The sequence below is a fragment of the Heterodontus francisci genome, chromosome 45 (assembly GCF_036365525.1).
Source record: "Heterodontus francisci isolate sHetFra1 chromosome 45, sHetFra1.hap1, whole genome shotgun sequence".
NCBI classification, from domain to species: domain Eukaryota; kingdom Metazoa; phylum Chordata; class Chondrichthyes; order Heterodontiformes; family Heterodontidae; genus Heterodontus; species Heterodontus francisci.
Genome location: NC_090415.1, coordinates 7,745,049 through 7,758,638, shown reverse-complemented (window position 1 = coordinate 7,758,638; position 13,590 = coordinate 7,745,049).

Below are 13,590 nucleotides of genomic sequence, written 5' to 3'. Positions count from 1 at the left end.
CTCCCTGTCACTTCATCTCTCTCCTTCTCTCTTTGTCTCTATCTCTGTCTCTCCATCTGTCTTTCCCTCCCTGTCACTCCCTCTCTCTCCTTCTATCTCTCTCTCTCATTCTATCCCTCCATCTATCCTTCCCTCCCTGTCACTTCATCTCTCTCCTTCTCTCTTTGTCTCTATCTCTGTCTCTCCATCTGTCTTTCCCTCCCTGTCACTCCCTCTCTCTCCTTCTATCTCTCTCTCTCGTTCTATCCCTCCATCTATCCTTCCCTCCCCGTCACTTCATCTCTCTCCTTCTCTCTTTGTCTCTATCTCTGTCTCTCCATCTATCCTTCCCTCCCTGTCACTCCATCTCTCTCCTTCTATCTCTGTCTCTCTCTCTCTGTCTCTCCATCTGTCTTTCCCTCCCTGACTCACCCTCTCTCTCTTTCTCTCTCTACCTCTCTCTCTGTCCCTCCATCTGTCAAAGAACAAAGAACAGTACAGCACAGGAACAGGCCATTCGGCCCTCTAAGCCTGCGCCGATCTTGATGCCTGCCTAAACTAAAACCTTCTGCACTTCCGGGGTCCGTATCCCTCTATTCCCATCCTATTCATGTATTTGTCAAGATGTCTCTTAAACGTCTCTATTGTACCTGTTTCCACCACCTCCCCCGGCAGCAGGTTCCAGGCACTCACCACCCTCTGTGTAAAAAACTTGCCTCGCACATCCCCTCTAAACTTTGCCCCTCTCACCTTAAACCTCTGTCCCCTAGTAACTGACTCTTCCACCCTGGGAAAAAGCTTCTGACTATCCACTCTGTCCATGCCACTTATAACTTTGTAAACCTCTATCATGTCGCCCCTCCACCTCCGTCGTTCCAGTGAAAACAATCCGAGTTTATCCAACCTCTCCTCATAGCTAATGCCCTCCAGACCAGGCAACATCCTGGTAAACCTCCTCTGTACCCTCTCCAAAGCCTCCACGTCCTTCTGGTAGTGTGGCGACCAGAATTACACGCAATATTCTAAGTGAGGCCTAACTAAAGTTCTGTACAGCTGCAACATGACCTGCCTATTTTTATACTCTATGCCCCGGCCGATGAAGGCAAGCATGCCGTATGCCTTCTTGACTACCTTATCCACCTGTGTTGCACTTTCAGTGACCTGTGGACCTGTACGCCCAGATCTCTCTGCCTGTCAATACTCCTAAGGGTTCTGCCATTTACTGTATACTTCCCACCTGCATTAGACCTTCAGAAATGCATTACCTCACATTTGTCCGAATTAAACTCCATCTGCCATTTCTCCGCCCAAGTCTCCAACCGATCTATATCCTGCTGTATCCTCTGAAATTCCTCATCACTATCCGCAACTCCTGCAACCTTTGTGTCGTCCGCAAACTGACTAATCAGACCAGCTACATTTTCCTCCTAATCATTTATATATCCTACAAACAGCAAAGGTCCCAGCACTGATCCCTGCGGAACACCACTAGTCACATCCCTCCATTCAGAAAAACACCCTTCCACTGCTACCCTCTGTCTTCTATGAACGATCTAGTTCTGTATCCATTTTACCTTTCCCTCTCTGTCACTCCCTCTCTCTCCTTCTATCTCTGTCTATCTCTCTGTTCCTCCATCAGTCCTTCCCACTCTGTCACTCCATCTCTCCCTCTCTCCTTCTCTCTGCCTCTACCTCTCGCTCCTTCCCTCTCTCTGTCCCTCCATCTGTCTTTCTCCCTCTGTCACTCCCTCTCTATCTGTCTATCTCAGTCTCTACTTCTCTCTCTGTCCCTCCATTTGACTTTCCCTCTCTGTGACTCCATCTCTCTCCTATCTCTGTCTCTCTCCAGCTATCCCTCCATCTGTCCTTCCCTCCCTGTCACTCCATCTCTCCCATTCTCTCTCTGTCTCTCACTTTGTCCCTCCATCTATCTTTCCCTCCATGACACTCCCTCTCTCTCCTTCCATCTCTGTCTTTCTCGCTGTCTCTCCATCTGTCTTTCCCTCCCTGTCACTCCCTCTCTTTCATTCCATCTCTGCCTCTCTCTCTGTCTCTCCATCTGTCTTTCCCTCTCTGTCTCTCCCTCTCTCTACTTCTCTCTCTCTTTGTCTCTCTCTCTGTCCCTCCATCTGTCTTTCCCTCCCTGACACTCCCTCTCTTTCCTTCCATCTCTGTCTCTCTCTCTGTCCCTCCATCTGTCCTTTCCTCCCTGACACTCCCTCTCTCTCCTTCTATCTCTGTCTCTCTTCTATCCCTCCATCTGTCCTTCCCTCCCTGTTGCTCCATCTCTCTCCTTCTCTCTCTGTCTCTCTCTCTCTGTCCCTCCATCTGTGTTTCCCTCCCTGACACTCCCCCTCTCTCCTTCTATCTCTGTCCCTCTCTCTGTTCCTCCATTTGTCTTTCCATCACTGTCACTACCACTCTCTCCTTCTATCTCTGTCTCTGTCTCTCTATCCTACATCTGTCCTTCCGTCCCTGTCACTCCATTTCTCTCCTTCTCTCTCTGTCTCTCACTCTGTCCCTCCATCTGTATTTCTCTCCCTGTCACGCCCGCTCTCTCGTTCCATCTGACTCTCTCTCACTCTGTCTCTCCATCTGTCTCTCCCCCACCCCCCCGCCCCCGTCACTCCCTCTCTCTCCTTCTCTCGCTGTCTCCTCCTCTGTCTGTGTCCCTCCATCTGTCCTTCCCTTTCTGTCTCTCCCTCTCTCTGCTTCTATCTCTGTCTCTCCCTCTCTCTCTGTCTCGCTCTCTTTCTCTCCAACTGCCTTTCCCTCTCTGTCTCTCCCTCTCTCTCCTTCTCTCTCTGACTCTGCCTCTCTGTCTGTCTCTCCATCTGTCTTTCCCTCTCTGTCACTCCCTCTCTCTCCTTCTCTCTCTGTCCCTCCATCTGTCTTTCCGTCTCTATCATTCCCTCTCTCTCATTCTCTCCCTGTCTCTCACTCTGTCCCTCCATTTGTCTTTCCCTCTCTGTCTCTCTCCTTCTGTCTCTATCTCTCTCTCTATCTCTCCATCTGTCATTCCCTCCCTGTCACTCCTTCTCTCTCTGTCTCTCCATCTGTCTTTCCCTCTCTGTCTCTCCCTCTCTCTCCTTCTATCTCTCTCTTTCTCTCTGTCTTCCCATCTGTCCTTCTCTCCCTATCAATCCCTTTCTCTCCTTCCATCTCTGCCTCTCTCTCTCTGTCTCTCCATCATTCTTTCCCTCTCTGCGTCTCCCTCTCTCTCCTTCTGTCTCCGTCTCTCTCTATTCCTCCGTCTGTCCTTCCCTCCCTGTCTCTCCCTCTCTCTCCTTCTAACTCTCTCCCTCTCCATCTGTCTTTCCCACCCTGACACTCCCTCTCTCTCCTTCTAACTCTGTCTCTCTCTCTATCCCTCCATCTGTCCTTCCCACCCTGTCACTCCATCTCTCTCCCTGTCTCTCTCTCTCTGTCACTCCATCTGTCATTCCCTTCCAATCACTCCCTCTCTCTCCTTCCATCTCTGCCTCTCTCTCTCTGTCTCTCCATCTGTCTTTCCCTCTCTTTCTCTCCCTCTCATTCCTTCCATCTCCATCTATCACTCTCTGTCTTTCCATGTGACTTTCCCTCTCTGGCTCTCCCTCTCTCTCCTTCTATCTCTGTCTCTCTTTCTGTTCCTCCATCTGTCTTTCCCTCTCTGTCACTCCCTTTCTCCTTCTCTTTCTCTTTCCCTCCATCTGTCTTCCCCTCCCTGTCTCTCCATCTCTCTCCATCTCACTCTGTCTTTCTCTCTTTGTCTCTCCATCTGTCCTTCCCTCCCTGTCGTTCCATCTCTCTCCTTCTCTCTCTGTCTCTCTCTCTCTGTCCCTCCATCTGTCTTTCCCTCTCTGGCTCTCCCTCTCTCTCCTTCTATCTCTGTCTCTCTTTCTGTTCCTCCATCTGTCTTTCCCTCTCTGTCACTCCCTTTCTCCTTCTCTTTCTCTTTGCCTCCATCTGTCTTCCCCTCCCTGTCTCTCCATCTCTCTCCATCTCACTCTGTCTTTCTCTCTTTGTCTCTCCATCTGTCCTTCCCTCCCTGTCACACCGTCTCTCTCCTTCTCTCTCTGTCTCTCTCTCTCTGTCCCTTCTTCTGCCTTTCCCTGCCTGACACTCCCTCACTCTCCTTCTATCTCTGTCTCTCTCTCTGTCCATCTCCCTCTGCCCCTCCATCTGTCTTTCCCTCCCTGACACTCCCTCACTCTCCTTCTATCTCTGCCTCTCTCTCTGTCTCTCTCTCTCTGTCTCTCCATCTGTCTTTCCCTCCCTGTCACTCCCTCTCTCCCCTTCTAGCACTGCCAATCTCTCTGTCTCTCTCTCTCTCTGTCCCTCCATCTGTCTTTCCCTCCCTGACACTCCCTCACTCTCCTTCCATCTCTGCCTCTCTCTCCCTGTCCCTCCATCTGTCTTTCCCTCTCTGTCTCTCACTCTCTCTCCTTCTCTCTCTGTCTCTCTCTCTCTCTCTCCATCTCTCTTCCCCACCGCCTGTCACTCCCTCTCTCTCCTTCTATCTCTGTCTCTGCCACTCTCTCTGTCTGTCTCTCTTGTCCCTCCATCTGTCTTTCCCTCTCTGTTTCTCCGTCTCTCTCCTTCTCTCGCTCCTTCTCTCATTCTCTCTGCCTCTCTCTCTCTGTCCGTCCATCTGTCTTTCCCTCTCTGTCTCTCCCTCTCTCTCCTTCGATCTCTGTCTCTCCATCTCTCTCCTTCTATCTCTGTCTGTCTCTCACTGTCCCTCCATCTGTCTTTCCCTCTCTGTCTCTCCTTCTCTCTCTGTCTCTCTCTCTGTCCCGCCATCTGTCCATCAGGCTCCTCGATGTCACACTCGGTCAAACACGGCTTTGATGTTCAGGTCAGTCTCTCTTCCCAGTCGCAGACAGGAGTGAATCGTTCCCTTTGACCCGTTGTACACTGAACAAGCTGTGTTTCTTCACAGCCTGATACAGGACTATACACGGCCGATTAATGTAGCCCATCAAACACTCCCAGAGCAGGTTCAGCACAGCTTAGGAACAGAGTATAGTTCCTTCAACATTCTCTCTCTGTCTCTCCCTCCTGCTATCTCTGACACTAGGACAGAGACAGAGGGAGAGAGGGTTAGTTATGAAGGCAGAGAGAGGGCTGTAGAGAGGGACAAAGTTGGAGAGAGAGAGATTGTTGAGGTGGATGAAAAGGATAACGTAAGATATATTAATTTGATGTAATCCTTCACTGCTGTGGACACAAACATATAAGAGATATGGAGAGAAAAAAACGTCCGGAGAGGGGGAAATGTCGATGATGTTGGGGCCCAGGCAGATACGTTTGATGATCCAGAAGAAATAGCCTCCATTTTAAACATCCAGTAAGCTATTCCACTGTGGGAGCCATCACACCCTCATGATATTGTTTGTGGAAATTTCATGCTGGATTATTGGTTAATTTTTAAACCTGTGATTGATAGATTCTTGTTAAGCAAAGATAGTAAGAGATAAGGGGCAAAGGTAGGATATATGGTGTAAGTTAGATCACAGATCAGCCCTGATCTCATTGAATGCCGGAACAGGGTTGTGGGGTTAAATTACATCCTCCTCTTCCACTATCCGACGTTAAATGTCCTTCTTTCTCTGTCAGTCACCCTGTCAGTCTATGTCTCTCTGTCTAAACTAAATGGTACAATGTTAAAATGGGTGAAGGAACAGAGAATCCTTCCCCATCCAGGAGCTGACCGTGTCTCTCTCTCTCTCTCTCTCTTTCTACCCCCTCTCTCACTCCCCCCTTTTTACTGTCTCTCTTTCTCTTTCAATCCTGATCCTGACTTTTCTCGGAATCCTTCTTGGTTGAATAGTACCCTGAAATGTTTCAGTCTCACTGTTACAAGGAACAAGTCACATTTCTGTGGTATTTTCGATATCTTAATGATTCAATTTGGAGCTTGGATTGTGTCAGGTAAATGTGGTTTCTCATTCAGACATTCCTGCATTGTGGAACTGTCAGTTATCTGTGCAAGGACAGGATATCGGGGTGTCTGAATGGAGTTGAAGATTTTGGTTGCTTGAATAGGGTGTGAATTAGATTGTGGATTGTGTCCCTGAAGGTATTTAAGCCGATGACCTGAGAGAATGAAGTGGTTTACCAATGTCTGAATAACATCAAAGTCTTCAGACACATGAAAGAACAAGATTGGAGACACTACACAAAAGCTGAGACAGTCAGGTCACAACAGGAGGAAGGTGAATGTCTTTTACAGTTTGTAATCTGAAAGCCTGAGGTAATGACTGAAAAAGTCGGAGTTCAAATCCCACATTGGGCTCTTGTGAATTTGAATTTCTCTGAAAATAAAAAATAACTCTGGAATAATAAATCCTCCAGGATGAAATGATTCAATCTCACTGCTCTGACACTGATTTACCTTCAAGTAGCGTTTTCCAGTCCACCTTTTCTAAATCGCTTTCCACCGGCCCAGCTTCATTCCCTAAAACTAAGTGTCAAACTGACCCATCTCTTGTTGACCTTGCTCCGTACTGGCCTAAAATACTTCCCCTGAATGTATATTTAGAATTCTGTATCCTTGATACCTTTTACACTAGTCTCAGTTATCAATGCACTAGTTAGGTCTGCACTAGACCCTGTCTCTGTTTATATTACACATGGACCTGTCTCTGCTATAAAAATGGTTTAAAAAGTGGAGAGCAAACCCTCCAATTTATACACTAGATCCGAAGAAATAGGAGCAGGAGTAGGCCATTCAGCCTCTTGAGCCTGTTCTGTCAGTCAATATGATCATGATTGATCTGATAGTGACTTTAACTCCATTTTCCTGCCTGCCCCCCATAACCCTTGACTCCCTTGTAAATTCATTGACCCAACCTCCACTGCTCTCTGGGGAAGAGAATTCCAAAGCCTAACCAACCTCTGGGAGAGAGAAGTCTTCCTTAGCTCAGTCTTAAATGGCAGACCCTTTATTTTTAAACGGTGCCCCCTAGTTCAAGACTCCTCCACAAGGGAAACATCCTCCCAACATCCGCCCTGTCAAGTCCCATCAGAATCTTGTATGTTTCAATAAGATCACCTCTCATTCTTCTGAACTCCAATGAGTATAGGCCCAACCTGTTCCACCATTCCTCAAAGATAACCCCTTCATCCCAGGAATCAGCCGAGTGAACCTTCTCTGAACTGATTCCAATGCATCCAGGCCTGACCATTTATTCACTTTCAAAGATGCCAAACACCTTAATATTTCCCTCTCACCCTGTTTATCCCATCCAATATTTCACACTCCTCCTCTTTAACTACAATGTCTGCATAGTTCCCCCTCTTTTATAAAGAGGGAGACAAAGTATTCATTAAGAACCATGCCCACATCTCCCACCTCCATACACACATTCCCTTTTTGGTCCCTAATGCTCTATCCTTAGTTATCCTCTTGCTCTTCATGTATTTATAAAACATCTTTGTGCTTTCCTTGATTTTACTTGGTAATATTATTTTCCGGCCATTTCTTTGCTCTCCTAATTTGATTTTTAATTTCACCCTTGTAGTTTCTACACTCATCTCGGCTTTCTGTGGGATTGAGCTCTCGGTATCTGACGTAAGCTTCCCTTTTGTGCCTTATTCTACCTGGTTTCATTCTTGCTATCTAAGGGGCTCTAGATTTGGGAGTCTCACCCTGTTTGTCTTTGTGGGAAAATATTTGTTCTCAACCCTCTCAGGGAGTCGAGGGTTCTGCAGAGCAGGCCTGAAAGAAGAGTTGAGTGTTGGGACAGATCAGTCATGATCTTATTGAATGGCAGGGCAGGCTCGAGGGGCTGAATGGCCTACTCCTGCTCCTACGTCTTGTGTTCAATATCTCCTTTAGTGACTTGGTGCCAAATTGTTATTATGTTTTATTCATTTGTTGGATGTGTGCATTACTGGCTTTGCCAGCATTTTATTGCCCATCACCAATTGCCGTTGAGCCTTCTTGAACCGCTGCAGTCCATGTGGGGTAGGTACACCCACAGTGCTGTTAGGAAGTGAGATCCAGGATTTTGACCTAGTGACAGTGAAGGAATGGTGATATAGTTCCAAGTCAGGATGGTGTGAGACTGGAAGGGAAACTTGCAGGTGGTGGTGTTCGCATATGTGTTTCCTGTTTGTTTGCTCTCTCTCCCCCTCATTATTTCTAGACCTCCCTGTCCTCCTGTCCCTCTCTGTCACGGGAACCTAAGAACTGAAGGAAGTGGGTGCAGGAACAGAGAGACCTGGGGATGTCTGTGCACAAATTGATGGTGGCAGAGCTAGTTGAGAAAGTGGTTAAAAGGCGTATGGGATCCTAGGCTTTGTAAATAGAGGCTTAGAGTATAAAAGCAAGGAGGTATGAAGCTTTATAAAACACTGCTTCATCCTCATCTAGTATTGTGTCCAATTCTGGACACCGTGCTTTAGGTAGGATGTGGAGGCTTTAGAGAGGATGCAGAAAAGATTCACGAGCAAGGTTCCAGGATGAGGGACTTGAGTTGCGTGGATAGATTGGAGAAGCTGGGGTTGTTCTCTGTCTTCCTCTCTCTATCTCTCCCTCCTGCTATCTCTGACACGAGGAGAGAGACAGAGGGAGAGGGGGTTAGTTACGAAGCCGGGAGAAAAAGACCAACAAATTCAGCAACCATTTCAGGAGGAGAAAAGCCAATAACAATCACAAGCTGTTGGAGGGACGGGAAATCATTTACGAAGGGACAGAGTATCTGATCACACCCGGGATGGTGTAATGGATACCAACAAAGCCCCATTTCAGCCTGCAATATGAAAAGGAGGGAGAGAGAGCTGAGAGGGAATGAGTTAATTTTGACTGAGTTAATGAGGGGGCAATGGCGTCCTGCGGCTCCCACAATGCCCCGCGAGTGGGAAAGGCCCCTTTCTGCGGTACAGGCCGCGCTGCACTCTGGGAGGATGCTCCGCACATGCGCGTCTCCACAGGAGCGTGAACCGCCGCTTTTTTATATTGTCCCCCGGCTCAGACGTTCAACTTTCCTCCATTGAGATCGACAGCTGAAGCCGCTTCTCCTTTTCCTTTCAGCTGCTGTTTGCGGAAATAAGCGGCCGGCGGGTGACGTCGCGCAAACATGGCGGCTGATGACACCTCCCTCCCGCCAGGGCGTCAGTGAGGTCTCATTGGCTGCCTCGCCACACGTGTCTGGAGGTCAAGGGGTCAAAAGCTGCCTCTTGCCTCCGCGCAGCCGCGGTTTAGGCGACTTGTAACCCCGCCCCTGGGGTGGGGGAGGGGGTGTCAGCACCAGACTCTTAAAGGGACCCTGCACCACCAGAACTGTCCCAAACTCTTAAAGGGACCCAACATGGACAGAAAGAGCAAGAGAGTTGGAGAGCAAGTAAAAGAGAGGGAAATAGAAAAGAGAGAGTGATGGGGAGAGAGAGAGAGGAAGAACTGAGCTTGAAAGAATCATAGAGAGATGGAGAGACCGAGAGAAAATAGGTGAGAGGGAGAGAGTGAGAGAGCAAGAGATGGTGAGAAATGGAGGGAGAATCTCCTCAATTGGACAGAGATGGAGAGAGAGTGATGGAGAGACTGAGAGAAAATAGGTGAGAGGGAGAGAGTGAGAGAGCAAGAGAAATGGAGGGAGAATCTCCTCAATTGGACAGAGATGGAGAGAGAGTGATAGAGAGATGGAGAGACCGAGAGAAAATAGGTGAGAGGGAGAGAGTGAGAGAGCAAGAGATGGTGAGAAATGGAGGGAGAATCTCCTCAATTGGACAGAGATGGAGAGAGAGTGATGGAGAGACTGAGAGAAAATAGGTGAGAGGGAGAGAGTGAGAGAGCAAGAGAAATGGAGGGAGAATCTCCTCAATTGGACAGAGATGGAGAGAGAGTGATAGAGAGATGGAGAGACCGAGAGAAAATAGGTGAGAGGGAGAGAGTGAGAGAGCAAGAGATGGTGAGAAATGGAGGGAGAATCTCCTCAATTGGACAGAGATGGAGACAGAGTGATAGAGAGATGGAGAGACTGAGAGAAAATAGGTGAGAGGGAGAGAGTGAGAGAGCAAGAGATGGTGAGAAATGGAGGGAGAATCTCCTCAATTGGACTGAGATGGAGACAGAGTGATAGGGAGATGGAGAGACTGAGAGAAAATAGGTGAGAGGGAGAGAGTGAGAGAGCAAGAGATGGTGAGAAATGGAGGGAGAATCTCCTCAATTGGACAGAGATGGAGACAGAGTGATAGAGAGATGTGAAGAGAGATCCAAGAGAAAGGAAGGTGGAGAGTGAGGGAGAGGTAGAGTTTGAGAGTGAGGAAACCGATAAATGGAAAGATAAAGGTGAGGAGAGAGTAACAGAGCAGAAGAGAGAGAGAGAGAGATGGCGAGAGAGAGTGGGAAGGAAAATGAAAAATTAGAGGAAAAGAGCAGACACAGGGTGTACAGAAAGTGTGAAAAATGAATGAGAGATAGAGTGTCCGTCAGAGAGAGAGGGAAAGTCCGGGATATTTTTGGGTAGAGAGAGAGGCAGATAGTGTGTGTGTGTGAGAGAGAGAGAGAGAGACATCAGCACACGTTCACAGTAAAGAAAGTCTCGCCATGTCAAACAGTCATTTAATTGGGTGCACAACCAGACAAAAGTAACTTTATCCTCGGGAGAATGAGTGGAGTCAGACATATAAAAACAGATTGCAGGTTAATGCCCAGATAAGCTTGATTAAAGATTAAAAGTTGCAGAGAGAAATCACCCAGTAATCCTCGTTGCAACCCATTGGACTCAATACAATGGTCCAAAAATATTATCACTGCCAATCAAACAATTTCATCAGCTCAACAGCAAACAGTGAAATGATCCACAAACTGCAGTGTTCAATGATTCAAGGAAGATTACAGAGCATGAGAGAGAACATAAAGACAGACAGAGAGTATTTGTTTAGCTTCTCTGCCATTGTCCTATGATGAGAGGCTGAGTAAATAGGACCTGTATTCTCTGCAGTTTAGAAGAATGAGAGGTGATCTCATTGAAACATATCAGATTCTAAAGGGACTGGATAGGGTGGACACTGAGATTATTTCCACTGGTCGGGAAATGAAAGTCTCCCTTATCCCTTCCTAACCAGCTTATCCACCTGTCCTGTCAGCCTCAGGAATCAGTGAACATTCACTCCAAGGTCCCGCTGTTCACAGACACAGAGAGAATGTTGGAGACAGTCATGTTGTTAGGTTAGATCAAAAGTGCAAATGACAAATGTTATCATAGTTTGATGTAATCCTGTGTACATAGAGGTACAAGAAATAGGTGGAGAGTGTGAAACACCAGGAGAGAGGGAGAAATATAGATGGAGAGAGGGTAACAGTGAGAAAGGGGGAGATATGCATGGAGAGAGAAGTGGAGAGCTACTCTTAATGGTAATCTCTCTCCATCTCCGTCTTCCCCTCTCTCTTACTCATTCAATCACTAGTTCCCCTCTCTGCTACCTTCTCCTTGTTTATTTCTCTCTCTATCCCCCTCTGTACCCTCTTAATTTCAATCTCTCACTGTGTCATACCTTCCAGGATGCTGCACACAGCTTTGCGGGTACACTGACCGACACTCTCCATCCCAATCTCGTCCTCTTTCTCTCTGGTAATCTCCCCATTGCTATCCTTCCCTCTCCCTGTTCTTCCCTCTCTATATCTATCCCTGTCTTTCTCACTGTTACTCTCTCCATCTGGATGGAGGAGCAGAAAGAGAGGCATATAGAGAGGCAGCTTTACTCTGTATCTAACCCCACACTGTACCTTCCCTGGGAGTGTTTTATAGAACAGAGAAGACAGAGATTTACTCAATAGCTAACTAATAGCTTGGCAGCATTTGATGGGACAGTGTAGACGGAGCTTTACTCTGTATCCCTGGAATTTAGAAGGGTAAGGGGTGATCTGATCAAAGTTTAAAGTGGTGGATGGGGTACCAATCAGGTGGAGTGCTTTGTCCTGGATGGTGTCGAGCCTCTGGAGTGTTGTAGATGTTACACACATCCAGGCAAGTGGAGAGATACCATCACACACCTGACTTGTGTCTTGTAGGTGGTTGAAAGGCTTTGGGGAGTCAGGGGGGTGAGTCACTTGTAGCCACAGTACTGATGTGATTATTTCAGCTCAGTTCCTGGTCAAAGTCTCCCAAGGATGTTGATGCTGGGGGATTCAGCGATGGGATAATGCTTTGAATGCCATGGGGAGGTGGTTGGATTCTCTCTTGTTACAGATGGTCATTGCCTGTCTGTGTGTGTTTTTCTGTGCTCTGGGACCAATTTCCTCAATGGGAGGTCATAATGCTGCCTCATAACTGACTAGTTCACGAAAGGAATGCTGATGGAATGAACGGGACAGGGACAGAGTGGATACAACATTGGCTAAGGGACAGGACACAGAGAGTAGTGGTGAATGGTTGTTTCAGACTGGAGGGCGGTATCTTTGACTGACATAATCTTATACACTTCTATTCAATCTCCCCTCTATCTACTTTGTTCTCAGGAGATCAAACCCAGCTTTTCCAACCTAACCTTGTAGCTAAAATCCCCCATCTCTGAAACCATTCTGGTAAATCTCTGCACCCTCTCAAGGAACCTCACATCCTTCCGAAAGTGTGGTGACCAGAACTGGACACAGTTCTCCAGTCGGGGCCGAAATAGAGCTTTATAAATGTTCAGCATAACCTCCCTGCTTTTGTACTGACTGTATACAGTGTACATTGTGGTACAGTGGTATTCCCCAGGGGTTTGGATTAGGACCACTGATCTTTTTGATATATATTAATGACTTGGACTTGGGTTTACAGGGCATAACTTCAACATTACACCATCTGCAATGTAATAAACAGAGAAGGGAATAGTAGTAGTAAATCTCTGTCTTCTCTGTTCTATAAAACACTGTCAGAGCAGGTACAGTGTGGGGTTCAGGAGGATAGAGGCAGTCTGGTGAAATGGTCAGACACATGGCAGGTTAACTTCAATGCTGAGAAATGTCAAATGATGCATTTAGGAAGGAAGGCTGAGGAGAAGCGATATAAACTAAATAGCACAATGTTAAGATGGGTGCTGGTTCAGAGATATCGGGAATCTGGAGAGATCTGCATCAGTTTTTATATCTGAAAGATTCAATTTGGGGCTTCGAGTCTTGTCAGTCGAATTGAGCTTCATCCTGAAAAGTGTCAGCAAACGTGTTGGGAAATGTGTCAAAAGCTGTTTCCATTCAGACATTCCTGCATTGTGGAAGTGTGAGCTGTCTTTGCAGAGACAGGAAATAGAGTTGTTTGAATGGACCTGCAGGTTTTAGTTGATGCAATAAGGTGAGAATTTGAATTGTGTCCCTTCCAGATACACAGAATAGAAGGTATTTACACAACACCACATGAGGTAGTTTACCAATGTCTGACAAACTTCAAAGACTTCAAACACATGGAAGAAGAGGAGAAGGGAACAATATACAAAACCTCAGTCAGTCAGAAAACAGCAGTCGGAAAATGAATCTCTTTTTATGGGTTTTAATTTGAAGGCCTGAGCTGATGATTGAAAAAGTAGGAGTTCAAATCCCACACAGGGCTGTTGTGAATTTGAATTTTGTTTTTCCAAAAAATAAACATAAATCTGGAATTAAAAAGCCTCGAGGTTGGAATGATTCACTCCTGTCTACTAGTG